Here is a 25548-nt window from a genome sequence, read left to right on the forward strand (position 1 = left end):
AGAAGCTGAATATAACTTCTGGAGGGAAGCATCCAGGAAAGTCTAGCTGGAAGAAAGGAGCTGTGCTGCCCATTTGCCAATCATTGGCATTTATATGTTCTCTATATGTCATCTATGCTGCATCCTTCATTAATTCTGACCCAGTATCACACAGTCTCCACTGTTATTGAAATTGCCGTCTTACAGATGTTGACGCCAGAGCTCCATGTTTGCTTCACAGCCTCAAATAGAAAGCATTTGCAGAAAAAGAATGCTGGAAGGGGAGAAGATAAATGTGGCACTTCCTCTCTACCCTGGGGCCCAGGACTCTGGCTGAGAAAGTTGCTTGAGATCTCATATTTGAAGCTTTCCAAAGACAAGCAGTTGAATCAGTAGCTCCCTCCCACCCTCCAAGCAAAGCCACTGTGTAACTGAATCTGCCTGCCTATACATCACAATTGGACTAGGTACGGAACAGATCTGACCTACTTTAAAATCAATTTTGATGTACCCCATGGACTCTTTCAAGCTACTTTATAAACACCATTCTGTTTTTGCTAAGTAAATCTAATTGCTCCTGGGGTGTTAACAGATGACATTGCCTCCCAGGATGAGTTTGCCAAGACTTGAGCTGTTGTGCAATATTGTCTGGCAGAAAATCACCAAGACTGTTTAAAACAAAACAAAAAACAAAAAAAAAAACCAAAAGAAAAAAAAAAAAAAGAAAAAACAAAAAACAAAAACCAGTGGTCCCCAGGGACGTAGAACAAGATGCACTCTGCAGGTCTTGCTGTGAATGTTAAAGCTCTAGAGTAACACACTGTCAAAAGGCCTCCACAGCACCTTTCTTTCATTAATCAGGTATTAGGCAATTCCCCAACTAGCACTGTAACCCAGCTGTTATTGTTTTTGAGGTTAGATCTGAGAAGAAACTTCAAATATGTTGTTTATTTCAAAATCCACCGCCTCAGACTTAGGGATCAGGCCATATAGAGTCAGGAATAATGGTTCAGTACAAGCCCATTAAGATAAACATACTGGATACTGTGTTCAGTCCGTAGGAATACATGGTGGCTTCAACGAATCATCTCTTGTGTGTGAGTGTGAAGATGTTCTAATGACCATAACTAGCTGGCTTTTCTACTCTCAGAGAGTTTGTAGTCCAGTGGGGCAGAATAAAAAAGTCATAAAGAAACCTACTACTCTTTAACCTAATTTACATATATATTAGCATATTGCGTTAATTTATGTATATAAAACAGTTTGAATGGAGTTACCCTGTATGAGTAGATTATGCCAGTTCTAGAAATAAAGGTAATCAAATGAGACTCCCAGTGCTAGATGTGGGCTATTTACCTATGAGTTGTCCTCCAAGAAGTCTTTTGCATCTCCCAAAACAACATAAGCTATTGTCATTGTTCTTCACTGCCCTAGACCCAGATTGTAGGAGAATATTGCTAAAGACACCACACACCTTGGTTGTAAGACGTGGAGAAGTCAAGCTGGGACTGAATTGGAAACTTCTTCCTTATTGCCTGACTCTTCTAGTGCCAGAAGATTCTATGCATGTAGTTGAGGATGAAAAGTCATCAGTGGTTATACCCAAAGGGTGAATTTGAATGCTATAATACCCATGTGCCAAGCAAAGGGTGCCCACTTTTACAGTAGTGTTATGACTACTATGGGAGTAACCAGTAACTCTGATTGGATTTGTAATCTGCTCTACAGGAGGGATTATATACATTGTACTGTAAACCTGATATAAAGTCCATAATGGGTGTGGTCATAGGCACTAGGGGAAACTTACAACTGTGGTTTTGCTAAATTAACCAGTGTCAAACTGCCTTCTAAATACTTATTTTTACATGCACAGACAAGTTCTGTTCTTGGAGAAGAGACTAGAGAAACTTCTTTTGCAGTGAACAGTGATGAATGCAAACACTCTTGGCTGCTCAGGGTGCTGAGACTAGGTGACCATTGGTGCTCAGCCTTAAATAGAACATTTATGTCACCTCCTCTAAAGCTTAAAGAACATTGCAAAAGATTAGAACAAAAGAATACGAGAGCAAGGTGATAGAGGAAGTGTCTTTAAAACACTATCTACTTAGCATGGCCTTACTGTTGAAAACTTGAAGCCACAGTAGCTGTGTTTGCCTGTATTGGGTTTGTGCAAGAATAGGCCTGTCAACATTCAGTTATGGATGATGGATGGTCTTGTGGGAACCCATCTCTGTCATGGTTGCTGGGGCTAGGGAACTCATTATCTTCACTGGTGTGGCTGTTGGTGAGTCCCCCAAGCTTCAATGGATAACCCCATACATCTGGATTAAACTGGGCCTCTAAATGAAAACAAAACATGAATGGCATGAAAGTAGGAAAGGGATTTGTGAGGAGTGAGGGATTTGTGACATAGGTGGGAGGACAATAGGGGAGGATGGCAGAGAAACCATAACTAGAGTGTATTACACACATGTGCTAAATCTTCAAGAAGCAACTTAATTTGTAAGAAAAAAAATGAAAACAGCTCTCTACCCACCTACAATATATAGTCAAGTGAGGAGAATCAGGTAAAATAAAAAGGTAAAAATAGAATGTCACAAGAGTGAAAATGAATTAGTCTAAACCACAAGCCTACAGTTTCTACCACATGCAGGAAATGATCTACAGGAAGATGAAAGATCTCATAGGGAACCAGCTAACCAGCCTCAGACATGAGAGAGACCAGCCTAACCCCACTAACTCTAACCATTCCAGCTTCTGACCACCCAGCCCAGAGAGGAGACACCTAGCTTGCCCATATTCTCTGAAGTAGCAAAATGACAGCTGTCTTTAGCCACAAAGATTTGGGGTAGTTCCACATGCCATTGGCCGATTTAAACTTTGCTTTCCACAGCTCCTCCTTTCCAAGTCCGTTCACTGACTTTCAGTTCATTCATGATTCTAAAAAGTCCAGTAACATTCACTGGGATGAATAGAAACAGACTGTCTATGGAAAGTTACGCAACACCAAACCTAGAAATTCTCAACTGAAAATACTTATTGGAACCACTGGAGGAACTTTTGAAAAATACTCAATTCCCTCTTTAAAAGAAATTAAATAAAACATTGGGAAGGCATACCTGGCAACAGTGTTAAAAAAAAAAAAAAAAAAAAAAAAAAAAAAAAAAAAAACATATAAGGATGAGCATCTTCACTACCCTAATGTCACCAACCAAGCAATCTTTTCTGACACGCTCCAAAACAAAACATTAAAAAACACAACATGCAAATATGACTAGTGTTTTAGTTAGGGTTCATATTGCTGTGATGAAACACCATGAACAAAAAGAAGTTGAGGAGGAAAGGGTTTATTTGGCTCACACTTCCACATTTGCTGTTCATCCCTGAAGAAAGTCAGGGCTGAACTCAAACAGGGCAGGATCCTGGGACAGGAACTGATGCAGAGACCATGGAGGGATGCTGCTTACTGACTTACTAGCTTGATGAGCCTGCTTTCTTATAGAAGCCAGGACCACGAGCCCAGGAATGGCACCACCCACCATGTGCTAGGCATTTGAGAGAATGCCTTACAGCTGGACCTCATGGAGGAATTAACTCCACTGAGGCTCTTTCCTTTCTGATGACTCTAGCTTGTGCCAAGTTGGCACACAAAACCAGTCAGTATAGTTATAATATAAAATATTATAAAAATCACTCATCATTATTATTATTATCATTATTATATTATTGTGTGTTTGTCCATGATGTTATTAATGGGGGGTCATATGCCATGCCATGTGGGTGGAGGCAAGAGGACAACTCCATGAACTTGGTTCCATTTTTCACCTTCATGTGAATTCCAATGGTTGAACTCAGGTCTCCAAGCATGAGCAGTAAGTTCCTTTACCACTCTGCCATCACTGTGATTTTATTCAAAGGATATTTCTAAAAAGCAGGACTTACCTTTAACCTACTCACAAATATTAGAATTTTCCTAGGTGAAGAAATTGTGAGCACCATTGGAATAGCAATGGTTCCACAAAATTTTTGCAGCATGAGCTTTATAAAAAAAAAAAATAAAAAATATATATAGCAAAATAAAAAAAAGATAACAAAAGGGATTACATAACACACTGAATAATGCTGGAAGCTAGGATTCCATTCTTGAGTAAGAAAAAAAAAAAAAAAGAAAGAAAGAAAGAAAGAAAGAAAGAAAGACTGAAAGTCTGATGAAGGTGAAGGCGCAGATGTTTAGTATTTTCAAAGCACTTCCATGCTGAAGACATCCAAAATTCACAGGGAAACAGAGTGACTTTGCCATGAGGAGGTGGCTGGCACTGTTTAATCCTATGATCAAAGAAAATGTTCTTTCCAGCAAAAGGAACCCATGCAACACCTCCAGGGAGGCAGAAAGGAGCACACAGCCTTTCCTAAAGAGTCCGTCCCCCTTCAGATGCACAGCCTTGGTTTAGCACTGAGGGAAGAGGCACACAAACACGGATTACAGAACACTACACAAGTCAGATATGCAGTTTCAAACGTGTCAAAGTCACAGAAAAAAAAAAGTCAGACTTAAGGAAGCTGGGAGATAGAACAAGATGGAAGACAGGGTCTACAGTGGGTCCTTGTGAAGAAAATCTCTATCCTTTGTACAGAGATAATGGCACACACATATGTTTGTGGATGCTCCATGTTTCCAACAGTAAAAGGTATAGTTATGAAACCCACATACTCCAATAAGGCAGAGTTAAGTAAGTTATGAGAAGCTGTCTACATAAAACAGAAGTCAATGGAAATGCAGTGACAGGGCATCATTTCAGATTTATATGAAACTGTAATTCTGCTTCAGTAAGTAAGTATATAGCATATTATAGTAACAAGCCTACTTTTGATGAGGATTGAAGGAATTTCACTTCTTCATATACATAATTTTAAGACAGACCATTAGGAATTTTAACCTATTTTCATTTTTCAAATAACACATTTTTCACATGAGAGTGACAATGTGACCAGCATCTTGTCCACTGTAGTTTGGTCAGTCAATAGTTCTTTCTATGGTTAGAAAAATAGTTAATTTTCACCACCTTCTCAGCCAAGACTCCTGAGTTAAGCAGAAAAGAAAAAATATAAATGAAAAAGATATATATATATATATATATATATATATATATATATATATATATATGAAATAAGCTGCAATTGTTTTAGAAAAGCCAGAGTAAAGGAATAAAACACCTGCAAGTGGCTTATGTTTGAGTAAATAATCAATGTTCCTAATTTTGAGAAATCTAAAGCTGCTGGTGGACTAATTACCACACATTGGATTCCTCCAAGCACAAATCTATTGCATGTCCATGGGCATCTCTGTAGGCATAAACTAGAGAAACTGGGAGGAGGGGCATCTAGGGTGTATTTCTAGAAGCTATTTCTCTCCCTCCTTCCACGAACAATAATTTGTGGGTGGTGAGTATAGCAAAACAACAGCCAGCTGCAGAAGACCTTATGTTTGGAAGCCCTAAGCATGAAAATCCATTTAAGCAACTATCTCTGCCTGTCGAGATAAACAGCTTCTAAGTACCCTATATAAATCTACAAACCATGGAATAAAACCCCTACCTTTTTTCTTCTCTTTATTTGGCCCCAATTAAAGTTCAAAGTAGGGGATTTATAATTCTCATCTAAGCAACACTGGCAATTTGTAACCAAACATAAATAACCAGCCCTAGTGCCGTGAAAGGACCAGCAGGGTCAACTCCATATATTCATATAGACAGGATGATGATACCAATATCCAATGCTCCATCAAGCCCGTTTCTTAGAAAGGGGCCACACTGGGCATTTTCCCTTCCCAGCATCCTTCTCCTGTGCCCAGTGCCACCTGCATTGTCTCACTGATAATTACTTCCCCTTTGTGGTATGCAATATTGGGGGAAGAAGTCCAACTGGCCACAGAGCAAACTCCTCCCTGCAGCTGCTTCTGTCTAACCAGGATGTGAACACAGGGCCTCGGTCCTGCTGTTCTTCACATTACTGAACTGGTGTCTCTCAGGCCACCTTTTCTCTTTTTCCTGCTTCATGAGGCTGGACCTGTGGTGCTCTAGACACAGTTTCTCCATTGTCAGATTGCTCACCTACAGGATGTGTGCCCAAAGGAAAGCTGTAAAGCAAAACGGAGAGGCCGCTTGTTCCTTTGCCTGTTTGTTCTCTCAGGGTAACTCAGCTGCCAGATGATGCTCACTCCCAATGCAGCTGCCTCCATTCCTGCTTCTTTTCACCTTAGGACCATTCTAGGCTCACTCTTTCAGAGGGACCATCAAGGATGACACTCTCCAGAAGGGTCTGAGCTCTGGACTTGCAGGGGTCTTCTTCCTACTGACAAGGGCCATCCAGTCCCCTCTCCTCAGGACTATGGGACTTGCCTACCCGCTCCATTTCTCCTCTCCAGGCTTCTGGACTCCAATCACATCCATGTTCTTTGTCCTCCAAGGCTCCATGGCTTCTTCTGTGGTAGTTGATATGTAGGTCTGGCTTCTGTGTTTCATGTTCATTTTAACTGCTAGACTTTCTCAAACATCTGATGATCCAACTCCCATGTCAAAGTATCTGTGCAAATGGCTGCTATGGTTTTCTCTTTCTTACTGGTCCTATAAGCTTTTCTTTTACCTAGGATGCTGATCTATGCGATTTAGTAAGAAGATAGGCATGGGCTGAAGCCTGGTACAGAGTGAGAGTGATTCTAGAATGGTTATTGACCTCATTTTTCTTCTGATACAACTACTGACACACTTCCGGCTCCACAGCTGTTAGTCCTTCTCATCCTCACACCTGATCCTCCAGTCTTCATTGAAATTTGTAGCCTCCCTGAAAATGACCTCCAAATCCTTAAATTTATTTAAAAGTAGTTTAGAGTAATGACAAATAAAACAAGTTGATATTAAACCACAGGGGAAAAACCCTCCAGCCAGTATCCTCTCTCCTGCCATCTTTAAGTCTGTAAGCTTTCACTAAGCAAAGCACTTGGGACAAATGACCTCAACTCCCGCTGCTCTGAGTGACTCAAGTTAATGATTTTAAAAATCATGAAAAACTATAATTAGCTTCTAACACCCTCCTATCGACACTACACACATGCCATCACAAAGCCATATATGTAATCACTGACACATGTCCATCGCATCCAACTCAATCAAACCCAGTCCTTTCTATACCCTCCTTATACTGAAAAGGCACTCTAGAAACCACTTGTGCAGGATGATTTTTAGCTTATTCTCCTTGTTTATCAGGTGCAGGAAAGAAAAGGGAGGAGCACAGGACTGTTAAGTGTGGTTTTCCCGCCAGCCTGTTCCCACAGCCCCATCAGCCCCAAATAACACACAGAGACACTGTATTAGATATAAAGCTATTGGCCAGTTACTAGCATTATTTATTGTCTAGTTCTGTCTTAAATATTAACCCATTTCTATTAATCTAAGTGTTTTCATATGGTCTCATCTTACCAGAGAGAGATTCCAGATCTCTGTTCTCTCACGTTTCTACATGTTGAATCTCCTCCTTCCTCTCCCAGAATCCTCCTTGTCTCCTAGTGCCACCTATCTTGCTTTCCTATTGGCCAACAGGGCTTTATTCATTAACCATTAAGAGAAACATATTTACAGAATGACATCTCCCATCATAGGAGCCATCCAGGGAGCAATGAAAGGAGGCATAGTCCTGAGACAAGCTTTTGGCTTTCAGGGTTCTATGCCCAGCTTCTCAGCCTACCTTCCACATTAGGAAGAAACTCCAAACATCAAAAGAGGTTGACGATGTGAATTATACTGGGAAGTGAAGGAGGTGTGCATTACCTTGACTATTGCAAAACAGGTTTAAATTCAGAGAACTCCACCCCTAAACATGAGCATCTTAATACAAGGAAAGCAGGACCCAGGAGCCAATGCTTTGCTGGTATCTGATAGAAGCAGTCATGGGGGATCAGCAGATGTAGGTTCAAACCCTAGGCCTTCCGTTTATTCATTATTTGACTTTGAACATATTACAGTGAAAAGTTCATATTACATGGAAAAATAAACTGAAACAAAGACATATGCACATTTTACTTAGCATCGTTATCTCAAGCATCGAATAAGTTGGCTAAGCACTGTTGTGGCAGCTGGGAACACAGCAGTGAGCAAGACAAAGTCCTCACTTCTTAGAATTTGCCACTTGTTAGAGAGAAGCAGACAGTACACAAATAAACTTATAAATAAGTATGGCATTTCAGAAAGTTGTGAGTACAAGGGGGAGTTAAGTGAAGATGTTAGAAAGAGGAATTATACTCACCTGTAAGTCTAGGGAAGGCTTCTCTGAGGAAGTGGAGGTTGAGGTGATCTCTGACTGGCCAGGAAGGAGATGTAGGGAGCGTTCACTGTAGATCCACAGTCACCAAAGTCCTCTAGACCAAGTGATATTGGTGACGGAGGAATGGCAGAGCGTCCCAAGAAGCTGTGCCTGAATGAGGAATGGAAAGAGTGTGGGCAGGTAGACACTACAGAGATAAAATGGATGTAGCCATTTACCAGGCACTGTACTCAATCAGCCTTTGTGTTCTCATTGGCTTACCTTCTTTCAGCCTTGTGACTTTCTAATATTTCTGCTTTACATTTTCTGGGATCTTCCTTACCATTTCCCAAATACATGCATACACATTTCACATAATATGAGATTTCTTTTGGGGAAAATAATCATGATAATGCATGCCTTGTGGGCCATAGAGGCATTGCAACATTTGGGGCTTGGATTTTAACATCAGGCCTTGATCCACACACAGGCAGCACTGACCTAGGTATATAAATTGCCTTTTCTTTTTTTAATAATATTTTTTATTAATCAAGAAACCCAAGCCCACTCACTTCCTAGTCCTCCCAGGTCTACACCCTCATATTTGGGATGTCACCCCCCCAAAAAAAGAAGAAAACGAAAAATAAAGGTGGTGGTGGTGGCAGTCTCTTTGGACCTCTGAGGGTCTGAGAGCACCATGAAGGTTCAAAGGGATGGCATGGTGGCAGAAAGGAGTCTGCAGGGACCCCCCAAAAGCTCCAGAACAACTAAGAATTAAACAAGGTAAGTTTTATGGGAAGTTGTCTTAACCATCACATCGTTTTAAAATGTTGCATCACGAAATTGGGGGAAAAAAGATGGCAGAACAGAGCTTCCCTTCGGACAATGACCAATCTATACTCCATACTGCCTGCCGCATATCCGTCAGGAGGCTGCAAGCACAAAAGTCATTCCTGATGAGTTTGGGGCTGCTAACATGGAGGACAGGGTTATGTGCGGCTCCCGGGAGCTCTTGTAGAAACAGGTCATTGCTTAATAGGGCCAGCCCTAGGCTCACCTCCGGGCATAGAGCCACTAAGGTCTGTGCTGCATGCCCTGCTGGGAGATGTTTCCATCTCCCAGTATGGAGCAGCCTTACTGTCCAAAGCCCACAGGCACAAAGGTCGAGCCTGTTGAGAATGGGGTTGGGGCAGACATCGAAGCTGGAAGGGGTGTGGCGGTCAGGAGCTCACACAAACCCTGCCCCAGGATGCCTTGCCAAACTGCAACATCATCACGGCTCTGGGCAATAGCAAAATATCTGAGGCAAGTCTCAGTGGTGCTCCAGTATTTATGGTGTTTCAGAAACCAGAAACCTTGAATAAGACCTATAACTACCTATGACTCTATACAATGAATTTTTGCATGCAAAGCAATCTGGCAAAAAAAAAAAAAAGTGTGTGTCTGTGTGTGTGAGAGAGAGTTGGTTTGAAAGAAAATGGCCCCCAAGGGGGGTGGGACTATTACAAGGTGTGGCCTTGTTGGAGGAAGTGTATCACTTTGGGGATGGGCTTTGGGGTCTCTTTTGCTTAAGCTCCTCCCAGTGTGACAGTTAGTCAACTTCCTATTGCCTCTGAATCAAGATATAGGACTCTCAGCTCCAGCACCACATCTACCTACACACTGCCATCGATGCTCCAAGCCATGATGACAGTGGACTGAACCTCTGCAACTGTAAACAAGCCCCCTCAATGAAATGTTTTCAATTAAAAGAGTCGACATGGACATGGTGTCTCTTCATACCAACAAAAACCCAAACTAAGACTCTACATACATAGACACAATGTAGTTTGCATGCTACTATGATGAAAATAATGCTTGATGGAGAGATGGGAAAGAAAGGTATGGAGAAGCAAGTGAGTAGTGGAGAGAGGCAGAACTAGAGACATGATGGCAGTGATGGGTGTGAGAGAAGCCTATCATTGTTGAGTAGGGCAGGTGGTTCTGAGCAATGACAGGATGTCCAAGATAAACAATGGTTCATTTTCTGGATTAGACCCCTTCCAAAGATTTCTACAGCCTGTGCTGCCATTTTGGTATCAGTGATCCACTTCCCCAGTGTTGAAGCTAGAGTTTCATGTGGATGTCCATTGTCCTACAGCAGCCTGGAGCCATGTTGATGTCACTGGCCCAACTTACCATCAAAGGCCATAGGGATGTTCTCAGTCTAGGCTGCCTCCTGAGGTCATGCTGATGTCTATGGGCCATGCTTCCACTGAGGGCTATGTCTGGGTCTGGCTCCAACTACAGCCGATCTGTGTTGATCTGGATCTGTGTTGATTATCTGTGGTCCATGTTACCACAGAAGATCATGGGGATGTCCATGAGCTGTGCTGCCACCTGAAGCAGTGATGATGTCTGAGGACTGTGCTGCTTCCTGGGGGCCATTTGATGTCACTGGTCTGAGCTGCCACCTGAGGCCACAGTGATGTTTGGGTCCATTCTGCCTCTGAGGACAATGTTGATATGAGTAGCCTGCACAGCAGCAGAAGATCATGCTGATGTGGTGTTGTGGTCTGTACTACCACCAGAGACCGTGCTGTGATCTGTGACATGTGTTGACACCAGAGACCATGTGGATATCTGTGGTCCAAGATATCACCAGAAACCATGTATAAGTTCATGACCTGTGCTATGACTGACTGTAAAAGACCAGGAAGCTACTTTTGCCATGGGATTGATGACTACAGGCTCTAGTTGAGAAAGGGGGACATAGAATGCTTCAGTGACAAGCTCATCCTCCACCCACATCCCACTCCCCCAAAAGTAACAGAAAACCATCACAGAAAACTCTTTTAAAATTGTGATAAGAATCCTAAAGTGTAGCTCTCCACAATTTATGGCTTCTGAAAGGGAGTGGATAAGGAAGGACTCAGTTTGGTTTTCTTGTTTTTGGTTTTGTTTTAAGGGGCTAGCCTCCGGGAGTTTGACCATGCCCCAGTGAGTATATGCGCACCAGACATTGCCTTATTTACTCTTTATTTTATCATCTATAGGATAAATTCCAGGGAACCAGAGAGAGTTTCACGACTCTGTGTATAAGGCACAAAGGCTGGCATAGCAGAGCCCTGGGGAGATGTTCACAGGTGGCCATTTGTGCAGGATGTCCCCATTTCCTTCCTATGTTCTGACTACTCCTGCTGGGCATCTAAGATTCAGGTCAGGATTTGTCTTCAGAAGAATCCTTTCACAGATTTCCAGGCTGAGTTAAAGTTCCCTATTATACCTTTCCACTTAGCACAGCATTAAAATGTCCCATTTCCAAGACTGGCCCTCTGATCTCATGAGTTACTTGACAATAAGTAATATGTTTTATCATCTTCACACCCCAAGTATACAGTCCAGTATTCTACACAACATACATTCCTGATGTGTGTGGTAAACTGAACTGTGAGTTATTTTTGAGTATACATTAGCCATTGATAGATGCTTTCCAAGTTGGTCATCTCAGAAGCAGTATAGAGAGAGTAGCCTTTGCTGGTACTTAGACAAAAGAGAAAAAGACAACATTACTCTCCTGGGTAACAGCTACTTTTAATCTCTTGTTTGGAACTGAAACCAACATACATTTGCACTTTTTTCTGATTTGTGTGACATTAGCTGTTAATAATAACCCAAAGAAATGATCCTGTGATTGCTTCCCTGCTTGGTGAGTTTATTTTTAAAGGAGAAACAAGAACCCTTTAAGAGAAAATTGAAAGGAAAAGAGCACACTTAATACCTAAAAATGTCAAGAAATTTCAAGGTGACCCTGAAAGCAATTAACCACCACTAACATTGTTTTAGCCTTTTCTACACTGAGAATCGTAACTACTATCTTGTGCATCCATTAGGAGCACACAACTCAAACTGTTCCTGCCATAACAGGAAAAGTAGTATCTCTAGGGAGGGATCTTAACTTAGTTCTGCAGACTCATGAAAGAACCCTAGGTTCAATGTACTATGTGACTTCACCATCACTTGACTATATACCAGAGAGATTTGGAAGGCTCAGTGGGCTCTGGAGCTGTTACTGTGGCCTTCCTCTGTTCACTCTCTCCCTTCTCTCTGCTCTCTAAGAGCCCAATGTTCTTTATCAGATGTGAGAACCTTCTTGCTATCCTTAGGGGAACAAATCATTCCTATATTTTCACCCCAACATACTGGAAATTGTTTGAAAAGGCAGAAGATTTAAACTTCTACCTAATTATGGGATAAGTAGTGCATCTCAGTTCTTAGAATGTGTGTGTGTGTGTGTGTGTGTGTGAGTGTGTGTAGTCCTCAAAGCTACCCATCCCCAAAGCAGAACAGTCAGACAAATGCTGTGTGATTTCTAAGAGGTTTTTACACTCTCATGTTCCTCTCACAGAAGGGAAATGCAAAAGTGTGCCCTCATTTGAGCTCACCTGGGGTCCAAAGCAGCTTCCTTAGGAATTGAAGCAAACTGGTCAGATGTGCCTCAAAATTTTATTCCGCCTATCCATAAAAATCTCATTTAAGTGAAAAAAAAATGGTGGCAAGATAAGGAGGAAAACTGAGTAGAAACCAAAAAGCATATTCAGAGTTTATTATCTGGATTTGACAGACTCCAGCATCCCAAAGACAAGTCTACAAACATGAAAAACCCTCCATTGTGTTCTGTCCTCTCCCAGTTTGGGAATCTGCTGTTTTCCCACCCTGTTTTTACACTTCTTAGGCTACCCCAAGTAAACACACCCCAGATGAAATGCTCCAGGTTCAGTGATTATCTCCCTCTTTGGGAGATGCACCATCTCCTAATGCAAATCATCAGGATTGTATTTGTGTATTGATATTTATCTCTAATTCTTGAGCAAGGCAATGATGGCCTCGCCACTGAACAGGGAAAAAAAATGAAAGAATAAACCAGAATAAGTAGCCCCACTGTCCTGTAGTGAGTATTTCTTTAACAGCAGCTTCCACCTGTCACTGACTCATTTCCCACGTCTGTCTCCCTGGACGAATCATACAACCTACTGAATAACTACAGCTGTCCTAGAAATTACCATTGGAAACCATTCTCTAGCTCTTGCTGTTCCTTCTGGCTCCCCCTTTAAAGTTCTCCTTTGCCTGTGTGAGACCCAGAGCTTCTTTAAGGCTTCCCCATGCTTCCTCATTTTACGTTGAAGGGCCTTCTCATAATAAGCTGAGTTCTTCTCTGACTCAGTGATGGTTGTAGCACAGCTTAAACCCCCCCAGAATCTATCACTGGGCTAGCAAAATTCCAGGCATTTGAAGTGCTTGTCCAGTGCTTAAAGCATTCCCTGCCATTCTGTCCCATTCTGCAATAATTCAGTTTCAATCATCTAGTTTCAAATTGGAGCCATTTGGGGCTCAGTAGACAATGCCCAGAATTAGCTCATACAGAGTTTTAACAGGAACAAAAAATAGACTTAGTCACAAACATTTGGGAATCAGGATGCTTCCCCTATGATTTCTACCTTTGACTTCTCTTTAGGGGTCTGGGAACCCAATGATGTACCAATGCTGCCTTCCTCCCAAAATTCTTACTCAGCATTTCTGGAGCTGTGTGGCAGCTTCAAATTCAAATGGATGTGGCCTTTAAACCAGGTGACCATAAATTGTAGTCTTCCTTTATTTGTTTCCTTCTTAGGTCAACTACATGAGTTTGGCCTGTTTCTGTTTCACAAAAAAAAAAAAAAAAATACAGAGGTCAGTCAGTCATTTTTACAAAGAGTGTACTCTGTTTCAAAACTCATTGATTGTTACAGACCTTTGGAATTTCCCTAACTCTGGTACTGATCTCACTAAGCTCTGTCTCTAACTGTATCCTATCCTCACTGCATCCTCCTCATCCCAACCCAGAAAACTTTTAAATCCATATCCTCCTGCCACCTCCAATGTCCTGTCTGGGATTTCTGTCGCTGTCATGAAGATATCTTGGCTTCTGTCCACTTCTGAGAATCATCCTTCATTTTGTTCCTCTGTCTGCCATTCTTTCACTTAAAAAATCCCCAAATCTCCCTTTTGCTGACAAACTCAAGTCTGAATGCATAACCTCTACCTTTGGCTCCCAGTTTACCCTGATGTTGGGAGCAGTGTCTGTGTGCTCAGAGACACTTCTGTCTAAGCACTCTAGCCTCTGGTCTTCAGAGTAACCCTACAGCAGCCCACCTAGACTCTAATCCTGAAGGTGTACAAGCACTTCTGTGATAATCAAGATAATGGTCTTCCTCCCTGTATGAAGATGCTATTTTAAAAATGCTCTGGAACAATCCTTTGCTACACTGTGAATACCCTTTTCTACACTAGGAATATGTATTATTCTCATTAATTAATAAAAAGCTGACAGACTGGTAGCTGGGCAGAAAGTTAAACAGGGAAGCCAAACTGAGAATTATGGGGGAAAGGAGGGCAGAGTCAGGGAATACCCAGGAAGCAAGACCTGCTAGAGGTCAGGTAAAGCCACAAGTGAGATGGAAATACATAGATTAATAGGGGTTGATTGAAATGTAGGAGCCAGTTAGAAACAATCCTGAGCCATTGGCCAAGCATTTTATAATTAATATAAGATTTTTTAATTTTTTCTTATTTTACATATTGATCCCAGTTCCCTCTTCCTCCCTCCAATGCCCTCTGACCACCCTCCCATCCTTCCCCCTACACACACACACACACACACACACACACACACACACACACACACACACCACAGCGAGGGTAATGCCTTCCAGGAGGGATCAAAAAAAGTCTGTCATTTGGAGTAGGAACTAGTCCCTCCCTCCTGCCTTTAGGTTAGGGGAGTATCCCTCCATGGGGAATGTGCTCCCAAAGTCCTTTCATGCACCAGGGATACATCCTAGATTCACTGTCAGAGGCCCTTAGACTGCCCAGGCCTTCTAACTGAGATCCATGTTCAGGAGCTCTGGGTCAGTCCAATGCTGGTTTCCCAGCTATCAGTCTGGGTGCCCATTAGCTCCCCCTTTTCAGGTCAGCTGTCTCTGTGGGTTTCTGTAACCTGGTCTTGTCCCTCATTTTCTTATCACTCCTCTCTCTTTGCATCTGGATTCCAATTCGGTTCAGTGTTTAGCTGTGAGTGTCCACTTCTGTTTCCATCAGCTATTAGATGAGGGCCCTATGATGGTAGATAAGTTAGTCATCAACCTCATTATCAAGGAAGGTCATTTAAGGTAGCCTTTCCACTGTTGCTCAGATTGTTAGTTGGAGTCATCCTTGTAGGTCTCTGAACATTTCTCTAGAGTCAGTTTTCTCTTCAAACCTGTAATGGCTCCTTCTTTTATGGGTCTCTCTCTCTCTCTCTGATGGGAGATGCCATTATGTATATATGTTTCTCATACTGGTTAATAATAAAGCACTGTTGGCCAATAGGAAAGGAAGATAGGAGGGACTAGGAGACAAGGAGGAAATAGGAAGTAGTAAGGAGGAGTCAAGATGGAGAGTCTGGAGAAAGCAGTATGCCGCCGGCTCCCCGGTAAGAGAAATACATAGATCAGCAGAAATGGGTTAATACTTAAGACAGAGCTAGCCAATAAGAAAGTAGTAACTGGCCAACAGTATAATATCTAATACAGAGTCTCTGTGTATTATTTGGAGCTGGCTTGGTGGCGGAACAAGAGCAGGTGGCGGGCAGAAAAACCGTACTCGTAACATCTCTCTCTCTCTCTCTCTCTCTCTCTCTCTCTCTGTCTGTCTGTCTCTCTCTCTCTTTGTTCTCATCTATTCCTCTCCTGACTCCATCTTCCTAGTCCTACATGCTCTCCTCTCCTCCCCTTCTCTTTCTCCTAGCTCCCTCACCACTCACTGAACCCCCCCCATATGCTCAGGGGATCTTTTTCCTTTCCTCTTCTGTGAGGGACCTTGTATGAATCTCTTAGGTTCCTCCTTGTATCATAGTTTCTCTGTTGGTGTGAATTATACCCAAATGATCCACATTCATGCAACAAGGACATCTGTTCAACTATGTTCATAGCAGCATTATTTGTAATAGCAAGAACCTGGAAGCAACCTAGATGCCCCTCAACTGAAGAATGGATAAAGAAGATGTGGCACATTTACACAATGGAATACTACTCAGAGGAAAACAAAAACAAAACAAAAAAAACACAAAAAACAAAAAACAATGGAATCTTGAAATTCACAGGCAAATGGAGGAATTGAAGAAATCATCCTGAGTGAGGTAACCCAGTCACAAAAAAAAGGAATATGGTATGTACTCACTCATATACAGATTTTAGACATAGAGCAAAGAATCACCAACTTATAAGATTCTATGTGTTTATTTGGGACCAGGCAGTCAGGACAGGAAAACTCCAACTCCATCTACATAAAAAGACATAGATAAAAGAACATGCTGACATTACCTTCTGTCATAGTGTGCTTGTAGCTGTAGTAGCTAAGGATGGAGTAGCCACTTACCTGGGTAACAGAGCCTACCCCCCAACCCTAGGAATCATCCCAAGCAGGTACCAAAGCAGAACAAGCCAGTTATGAACCAAAGGATCATTAATTATGCTGATTTGGAGCTCCCTTGGGACTCAATTTAAAGCTCTCCACCCCACGGGGAGAGGGAAATTATTATTTCTTACTTCCAGAAAATAGGAAAGGGCAAAATAACATTTTAGAAAGTGAACTAGTTATACACTGATTTATAGGCGATGCTGTTTATTTTGAACAAGATTTGGTTGTCAGTAACCAAACTGTTAAGCATATAGAAGTTCTTATGACCATCCGAGGAAAATGTTATTTCAGGCCTCCCTTCTTCCCTAGCTCTGTTTTCTATTTCTGTTAATGGGCTTAAAACTAATTAGAGTAAATTAATTCCTCCAAATAATAACAATTGTTAGGGAGTCACATACTAACACTTTATTCTTGAAGATGAGAGCTTCTTGGGGGTTGGGAAGCAATTACAGCTTCTTAATGATGTACAGAAAGAAAGGAGGTTGGTTCTGTATCAATTATGTTTTATTTATTTGTTTCAGAAACTTTTAATGAATTTAAGTCGAAACTTGTGCATCTCAATAAAAAGTGATTACCCTTTCTGAACTGTTCTCCTCCAGGGGTCACAAGAGGTTCCAAAGGACATTGTGATGAGCACTGTTGTCATTTATTCATGAACAATTATCTTTCATACATATTCACCATTTTCAGAATACTGTGTCATTAGCATATGGCACCTGGAGAAATGTCTGCCTTACCTACTAGGAAAGCCAAAACTGGGGAAGGCCAAGCTGTTCCACCCAAATGCAGAAAACACATCTAGAGCTTTAGTCCTACATGTTCCTTGACAAAGTTTAAATCACTTGCAGCTGAAGCATACTCTATAATACTGCTGGCTGAAAGAGACTAGAAGCAAAAGCTGAGAACCACAAGTGGCCTGAAGATACTATTGCCTCACTTTCATTTTCAATACCTCTATTCAATACATTCTTTTTCCCCTCTCTATATCTAGTGTTAAATTGTTATACATCACTCCTTACTACCTTATATCTTCCTTAGCATAATTAGCTACATATTCATCTCTAGTTCTAATCTCATGACTATGAATTTCTGTCATAGCATTTTGAAGGCAGGGCTCTGGGTGTCTCCTCTAGAATCTTGGGTTTTGATGAGTCCTAGAAGCACACGAAGCTGTCACCTGTAGTGTTACTCTCTTGATAAAGGAGATGTAGGCTGGCACTACATGGTAGAATTGTATTTAGACTCCAAGCCCCCTACTCAGTCTTGGATTCATAGCACTTTCTTGTCTAATTATTATTCATGCACACGTGTGTGCATCAGTACATGTATAATGGTTAGAAAACAACTCTTGGGAGTCAGTTTTATCCTTCTATCATGTGAATGTCAAGTATCTTACTCAGTTCTTCAGACTCAGCAGCAAACACCTTTACCCACTGAGCCATCTTAGGAGTTGGATCTCTCCTATATGATGGTCTGGATTTAAACATAAGCCCACAAGATTAGTAGCAAGTGCTTTTACTCACTGAGTCATCTTGCTGGTCCAAGTCATGTGGAAATTTGAAAAGACAAACTAGGCTGGGGGAACTAAAATAAAGGAGAGAATACTCCAAACTCGATGCTTAGGATCTGTTGTCATTAATACAATCATCAGAAATAGAATTAAGAAGGTCAAGATCAGCAAATGCTGACTACATAGAGCATAGCTCTACATAGACAGAGCATCTTCAGCTTTGAAAGGTGCAAAAACATCAATTTCCACCTTCAAGTCCTGAGAGGGATGTTATCAGTGCAACCCAGCATTATTTTCACAAAAAAAAAGAACACTGAAGGTCACAGAGAGAAAGTGGCTTTCCCAGGCTCACTGGGTAAGACAACAGTAGAGACAAGGCCTAAACCTGGATCTTCCTTTTTCACTCTGCATCTTGTCTCATGGGTCCTGAGACATGCAAGGGTTGTAATACAATCAGTTCTTTCAAAAGCAAATGGACTCTAAACTAAGGAATTTGTGTTTAGGTAGTTTTTCCATTATTAAATGTTTTATTTTCCTTACAATAATCTATGAAAATAATTTAGATCATCTCATTAACGCAAGCAACATTTCTTGACCCTGCCCTGATTGGTGCCTTTAATATCCTATTTAGAAGAAAATGTTGTGTGTATTCTTATGTCCTCTGTGTAATAAATTTGACATTTTAGATGCCAACAACTGGCTAGAAAATAGACCCATTGAGATTAATAGCTCAGCATGATATTTTTTTCAGCCATAAAACTTAGACCAGGTGAAAACTATCCTAAATAGTCAACCTTTAAATGAAAAGGGAGGCAGACATTATTATGGACGCTGAATTTGGGAATACTTTTCCACTTCCTGGAGAGAATTCTACATGGCTGAGTATATCTTTGCAACAAATTTAGATGTTTGATTCTGTGTGAACAAATTGCTATGTAAATGTTACAGGTAAACTTTGTTGAGCCTCCACACTGTCATTACTGTCATTGTTCTAGATCTCTAATCACCTGCTTCTTGAGTCATAGGCCACTGCTCTTTACAATTGAAGGTCTGCAATCCTGTCAGTTGGGTGGGCAAAGTGTTAATTACCACCCTCCTCCTTTTTGACACACTAGGAGAATAAGACTCAAAGGCATACAGTGAGGCATAGCTAGGCAGTTTAAGAAATGGTTATCTAATTGTCTCTCTATCACTTCTTTGTCTCAGTGATCATTTGTCCATATATTTTATATTATGCACAACTCTGAAGTATCTAGCATTGCTTTGCCTATGGTGATATAAGATTATATGAAAGGAACTAGGGCAAGAATCTTACCTTGTGACTGAGAGTATAAGAACAGCATCACCAAGACCACTTTGAGAAATGAGAGATTATGATGTGACAGAAAGTGTCCATGAATGGAGAATGGTGCCTGGGTGATCCAGAAAGGGATACAGGAAGCTGATGGAGAAGCTGGTAACTAAGAAGTCGGTAGCCATAGAAAGACTCAGATAGAGGCACTAGGAACTTAAAGAGTAAACATTCTACTATACATATTAGCCTCATATGTTCTAAAAACCTATGAATTACAGTGTGGATGGTGAGTGTTTGCCAGAAAGACTTTGAATACATAGCTGACCGCTCACTGATAAATGATAAAGAAGAAAATGTGGGGGTGGGGTCAGTAAGCTTCCACATATAAATACATTGACAAACCAAGTTACCTGATGCTTCCATTGGCTGAAATGGGGGAAAGAGCAAGAGAAATAGTCTGAGCCGGCATTTGGAATCAGGAACCAATTTTTTTGACTTGTAAAATTTGTGATCATATGAAAGAACTAATTAGAGATGTCCTAGAGGCAGTTGTTGGTATAATTCTAAGCTAGAGGGAGCTCTCTGCCATTATTGAGTTCTCACTGCTATATGGATTGAATGATCTTTTAAAAAGCCACATTTGTCAATGTTAGTTGGGGTATTATACATGGGCAATGAACAAGACTTAATCTAGTATATACTAGTGTGGCTTTGCTTGCTGATTTCCCTTTCTATTGTATGGAAAACATTGGGAAAATAGAATGCATGTGATTCTTAAGAAGCTTCTGTTACTAATATCTCTTTTTTATTAAAGAAGCTTACATGTTTTGTTTTCCTTTGTTCTTAAAACTATAATAACATCATTTTTCTCTTCCTTTCCCCCGTACTAACATTATTATTTACCATTCTTTCCCTCTTTCAAATCCATGGCCTCTTTTTCAACAGAATTTTCTTTTTATTCTTGTGAGGTGTTAAACATGGGCTCTGGAGCCAGGCTGCCTCTCTTTGGCCCCTAACTGTATGCCCTCAGGTGACCCTTCTAAGTACAAATCATCTGTTTTGGGGCAAGACCGCCTTATTTGTGTCCTAAAGTTGTTGGGATAATTGAACTTAGATAAAATGTGTTGATTTCCATGACACCCATCACACAGTAAGAGCTCAATAAATATTCATCACCACCAGTCACTAATTCTGGCTGTTAATCTCTATCTTAGAATGCTGAATTTGAAAGAGTTCATAGTTACGAGTGACAGAAAAACAACTTGAACTCAGGTAACAGAAAGACTATGTTCAATCATGTAACTGATAAAGCTGTGGTCAGGTAGAATAGAACACCCAGAATCTCAAATGATATCAACATGAAGTGTCCTGGAGATGAATCACTAGGCTCTGTTGCCTATACGTGGCCTTTTTGTCTCAAGCTGACCTTCCTTTCAGCGTCCAAATAACTAAGGTTCTGCAACCCTTCAAGAAAGAAACTTTGCCTTATTTAGTAGTTCTTCTAAAATTCTCAGGTTGAGTCTGAGTACTTGGCCAAACTATGTGGATAAATAGAGGGGAGAGAGGAATGTCTAGCCCCTACTAAATTCAATGTGAAAGCTGGAATCTCTCAAGTTAAAGACAATGGTTTCTGAGGATGCTACAAAGAATACAATACATCCTAAGATGGAGAAATGAACTATCGTATGATGCTAATATAAACATATTAGTAAAGTGTTATTGGACATTGGCTAAGCCACCCTTGCTCAGAAGGTTAGGGAATGCTTAAAGAGCAACCAAGGAAAGAGAATGTTAAAAAAAATTGCCACAGGAGCCACTAGAGTTCAGAGTGATTAGCTCTCCTGTTCTGAGGCCTCCTTTCCTCTTGAGAAAGAGCATTGCCCATAGCCATTGGTGATTAGGAGTTGAGGTAGTAACTGTCAGTCACTGATGGGTCGTGTCTTCTTCCTCTTGGCCTGCAAATTGACTCTTATCCTTACTCACATCTAATTTTCTTTTCTCTCTTTCAACGCAATGCCAAGGAACTTGGAAATCCATTTTACTATTCCCTTTCCCCTCATGTACCATATCCTCTCAACTGCTGAGTCCTGCCAGTGTTACCTCCAAATCACAGTCATACATAGACACTATTCCACCTTCACTGCTGATTCTACTCCAGTGCAACAACATCCCTCTCCTGCTACTCAAGTAGAAACTCAACATGTGGTATATTTCAGAAACACAAATAAACTAGATGTGTTACTCTCTTTCCTAAGTCTATTGGATGGTTTGGTCTATACTAGAATGGCTCTGAATATTTCCCATTTACCCCAATTATCATTATAACTCAGGACACCCTTACAGATGTATGAACTTCTTGAGCATACCAATGAATTATAACACAGTCCTGTATACTGAGTGTCTAAATCATGGCCCACCATGCCTCACTCACTGGATGAATAATGACATAAACACATGATTTTTGACAGTCTTCTGCCTCCCTCTGGATAGAGCAGATTGCTTTTTCAAAGCAGGCTCCTTTGCAAATGCCTAAAAATAAAATGAAATGCAAACAGAATGTTCCTTGTCAGAATGAAGCTGCTGAGAAAGAGCAGTTTAAAAGGCTGATTCTGGGAGGGGGGGGGGAGAACACAGGAACCTAATAATACTTAAATAGCTTCTTAAATACAGTCATCAATCAAAACACAAGTCTTTGTGAATCTTCATTGCATGGAAACCTACAGAAAAATGCATAGCACCACCTCTAAAAACACAGCACAGAGTTTGCAGAAAATACTGAAAAGCTGAAGGTTTGAACAAGCACAGGAGTCCTGTAGCCCTGCTGGCAATGGAAGGAAACACTAGAGCTACCATAGTGAATGTCATTTTTATGACATCTTGGTTATCAAAAACTTCAGCTAAAAGCTATGATGGACAAGCACTAAGCCAGTGTTTTTCAGCACAAGGAGAAGCAAAATCTATCTGCCCAACAGTATCAGGAACTTGTCCAGAGCAGCAATTAGTTATTGGGGCTACATGGTGTCTTGTAGGGAACCCTGAAACACACAGAAGACTTAGAACATGACCAAAAAAATCTCTAGTCAGATCAAAGTTCAAAAATTAGATCTGTTTCCAACAGGTATTAGATGAGGGCTCCATGGATAATTTAGTTGTTGATCTCACTCTCCGGGAAGGGCATTTATGGTAGCCCTTCCACGGAAGCTCAAATTGTTAGTTGGTGGCAGTCTTGTACTTCTCTAGACCTTTCTTTGTGTTCAATTTTATCTTCAAACCAATATTGGCTCCCTCTTTTATATCTCTCTCTCTCTCTCTCTCTCTCTCTCTCTCTCTCTCTCTCTCCTGTCTTCTATTCCTAACCGGGCTCAATCTTCCTAGTTGCACGTGTTTTCCTCCCCCCCCCCCATTTTCTCCTACTTCTCTCTCCATTCACTGCCCCCTCCACTTCCCCTGTGCTCTGGGGGGAGGACTTTCCCTTCTTGGTTCTGTGAGGGACTTTATATGAATCTCTTAGAATACACCTTGTATCCAAGATCCTCTGGTGGTGTGAATTATAGGCTGGGGATCCTTTGCTCTAGGTCTAAAATCCATATATGAGTGAGTACATACTATGTTCCTCTTTTTGTGACTGGGTTACCTCATTCAGGATGGTTTCTTCAAGTGAAACACCCATACATAAACACTGAGTTGAACTAGAACCCAGATGCAGATGGAGAGGACAAGACCAGGCAGCAGAAACACAGAGACAGCTTACCTGAACAAGGAGGAGCTAATGGGCCACCAGACTGATAGCTGGGAAGACAGCAGGGGACAGACTCAGGCCCCCCCTGAATATGGGTCTCAGCCAGAAGGACTGAGCAGTCTAAGGGACCTCAGACAGTGGAGCCAGGATGTATCCCTGGTGACAAAATGACCTTGCTAACACATCCCCCATGGAGTGATAACTGCCTTAACCTAGAGACAGGAGAGAAGCCCTAGTCCCTACTTCACATGACCTGTCAGATCTACATGACCCCAACTGGATGGCATTCCCCTACATATGGAATTGGGGTGGGGGATGGGAGGGGAGGGTGTTTAGAGTGCATGTGAGAGGGCAGAGAGGGTAAAAGGGAGGGAGGGAGAGAGGGAGGGAGGGAGAGGGAACTGGGACCAACATGTAAAATAATAAATTAAATTTAAAAAAAAAATGCTTTGACTCCAAAATTTAAGTTCAAGTTACTGGGGAAAAGGATTTCTATTTTTGTTTCCACAGAAAATGAAAAGCAGTGGATTCCTTCCAGACTAATGTGATTTGATCAAGCCAGGCCACCTGAAACAGAGTACCAGGTGATCCTACATTCAAAACTGCTGGACAAAGCAACCTTGTAGACTACAGCCAGGATTTCTGCATCTTCTTAGAATCCCCCATGACAGCGCCCCTTACCAGCGGGAAATAGTTTGGAAAGAACGATGCCCAAATTCCCAAATATTATCTATAAAAGTTTGTTTTCATTTAAATGGACTTGGTTATATAAAATAAATAAAAAAAGAAAAAAAAATTAAATCTGATCAAACTTCCTTGCTGATTTAAATGCTGGTTTCAGCCTTTTGTTTTATGGTTGTCTCATCAGATGATATTCTGTCAAACCAGATGCACATCTTATGCTAGACATGACCTGTGCCCAAGCTCTAAGCAGAGCATTTTCTGAGGCAGTACAATGAGATTTTATCAGTAGCGAGGTAAGGCTGACTCAGCCACTTGACCTAAATTTTGTAAAAAGATATTTGATTACAAGGCACAGGGATGCAGCAATGGTGGGCACAGTTCCCATGGAAATAACTTAAAATTAACGAAGCACTTTTGTATCTATCATGTAATGTAACTCATTAAGTGGATCAAGCATAGACATGTAGATGTGTGTTGGCCACACTGCACAGATGATCTCTACTGTGGTGAGAGCTAAGAATGACCACTCTTCCCAAATCCTACTGATAACTTCCATGATTTTTCCCATATCATTTCTATTTCATTAGGGTTCCACTGTGCAGATGTTCTGTGTCTTAACCTCCAATGTATCATCCATTATTTCTCATATCTAAGTATTAGAACATCTTTATGACAGTCCTTTGAATACATTCTTACCATGACTTAGCATCATACCAAAGTGCCATCCATGTGGGACAGGCCCTCACATATCTATGACCTCGGGTCTCCTGCTCTCTATCAGCTGTCTCACTAAGGCTTAGTACCAACTCCTCTTCTCCTAGGAACATTTCCCTGCCTCCTTGGTCCTCACCTACCCTGTTTGCTAAACAGCTAAGTCCTTCACTTGGAAGCATCTAATGATTACATGTTCTTAGATGTTGCTTTAAGTGCCTTGATGATGATTTCATATGTGTTTGCCTTTGCATATTAAACCAGACAACTTCAGGGTGGAGGTAATGTCTCAAGTCTCCTCACTATCCCCCAGGGTGTTTCCCTCTGTTTTGAGCTCACAGTAGTGCTCAATCTTTGATTACTTCCCTCTCTTTCCATCAGGGGTGTGCATTAAGAAAGACCTTGAAGGGACAGATTTAGGATCTGTGGGGTTTGATATAACAGAATTTCAAGACTAAGTTCCAGTATTTTCTTGACAATTGCCTGCATAATCTTTCCTTCATTATTTTTTAAAGTTGGTTTATATCTTAATGCAGCGATAGAATTTTGGACAGCTCCCAAAAGTAAAATTAACAATACAGAGTCCCTACTTGAAGACTGAAGGGGATGGTCTGGATTCTGGCATGTACCCCACATGACTCAACATTCTGCCTCCTTTTCCAGGTGATTTTTAACATGTCTTTCTTTCACTCTTCCTTTCTTTCTTTCTGTCTTTCTTTCTTTCTTTCCCCCCACCCCCTTGGATTTTTGAGACATGGTTTCTTTGTATTGTTTTGTAGCCTGTCCTGGAACTAGCTCTGTAGACAAGGCTGGCCTTGAACTCACAGAGATCCACCTGCCTCTGTCTCCAGAGTGCTGGCA

The sequence above is a fragment of the Phodopus roborovskii genome, unplaced genomic scaffold, assembly GCF_943737965.1.
Source record: "Phodopus roborovskii unplaced genomic scaffold, PHOROB, whole genome shotgun sequence".
NCBI lineage: Eukaryota > Metazoa > Chordata > Mammalia > Rodentia > Cricetidae > Phodopus > Phodopus roborovskii.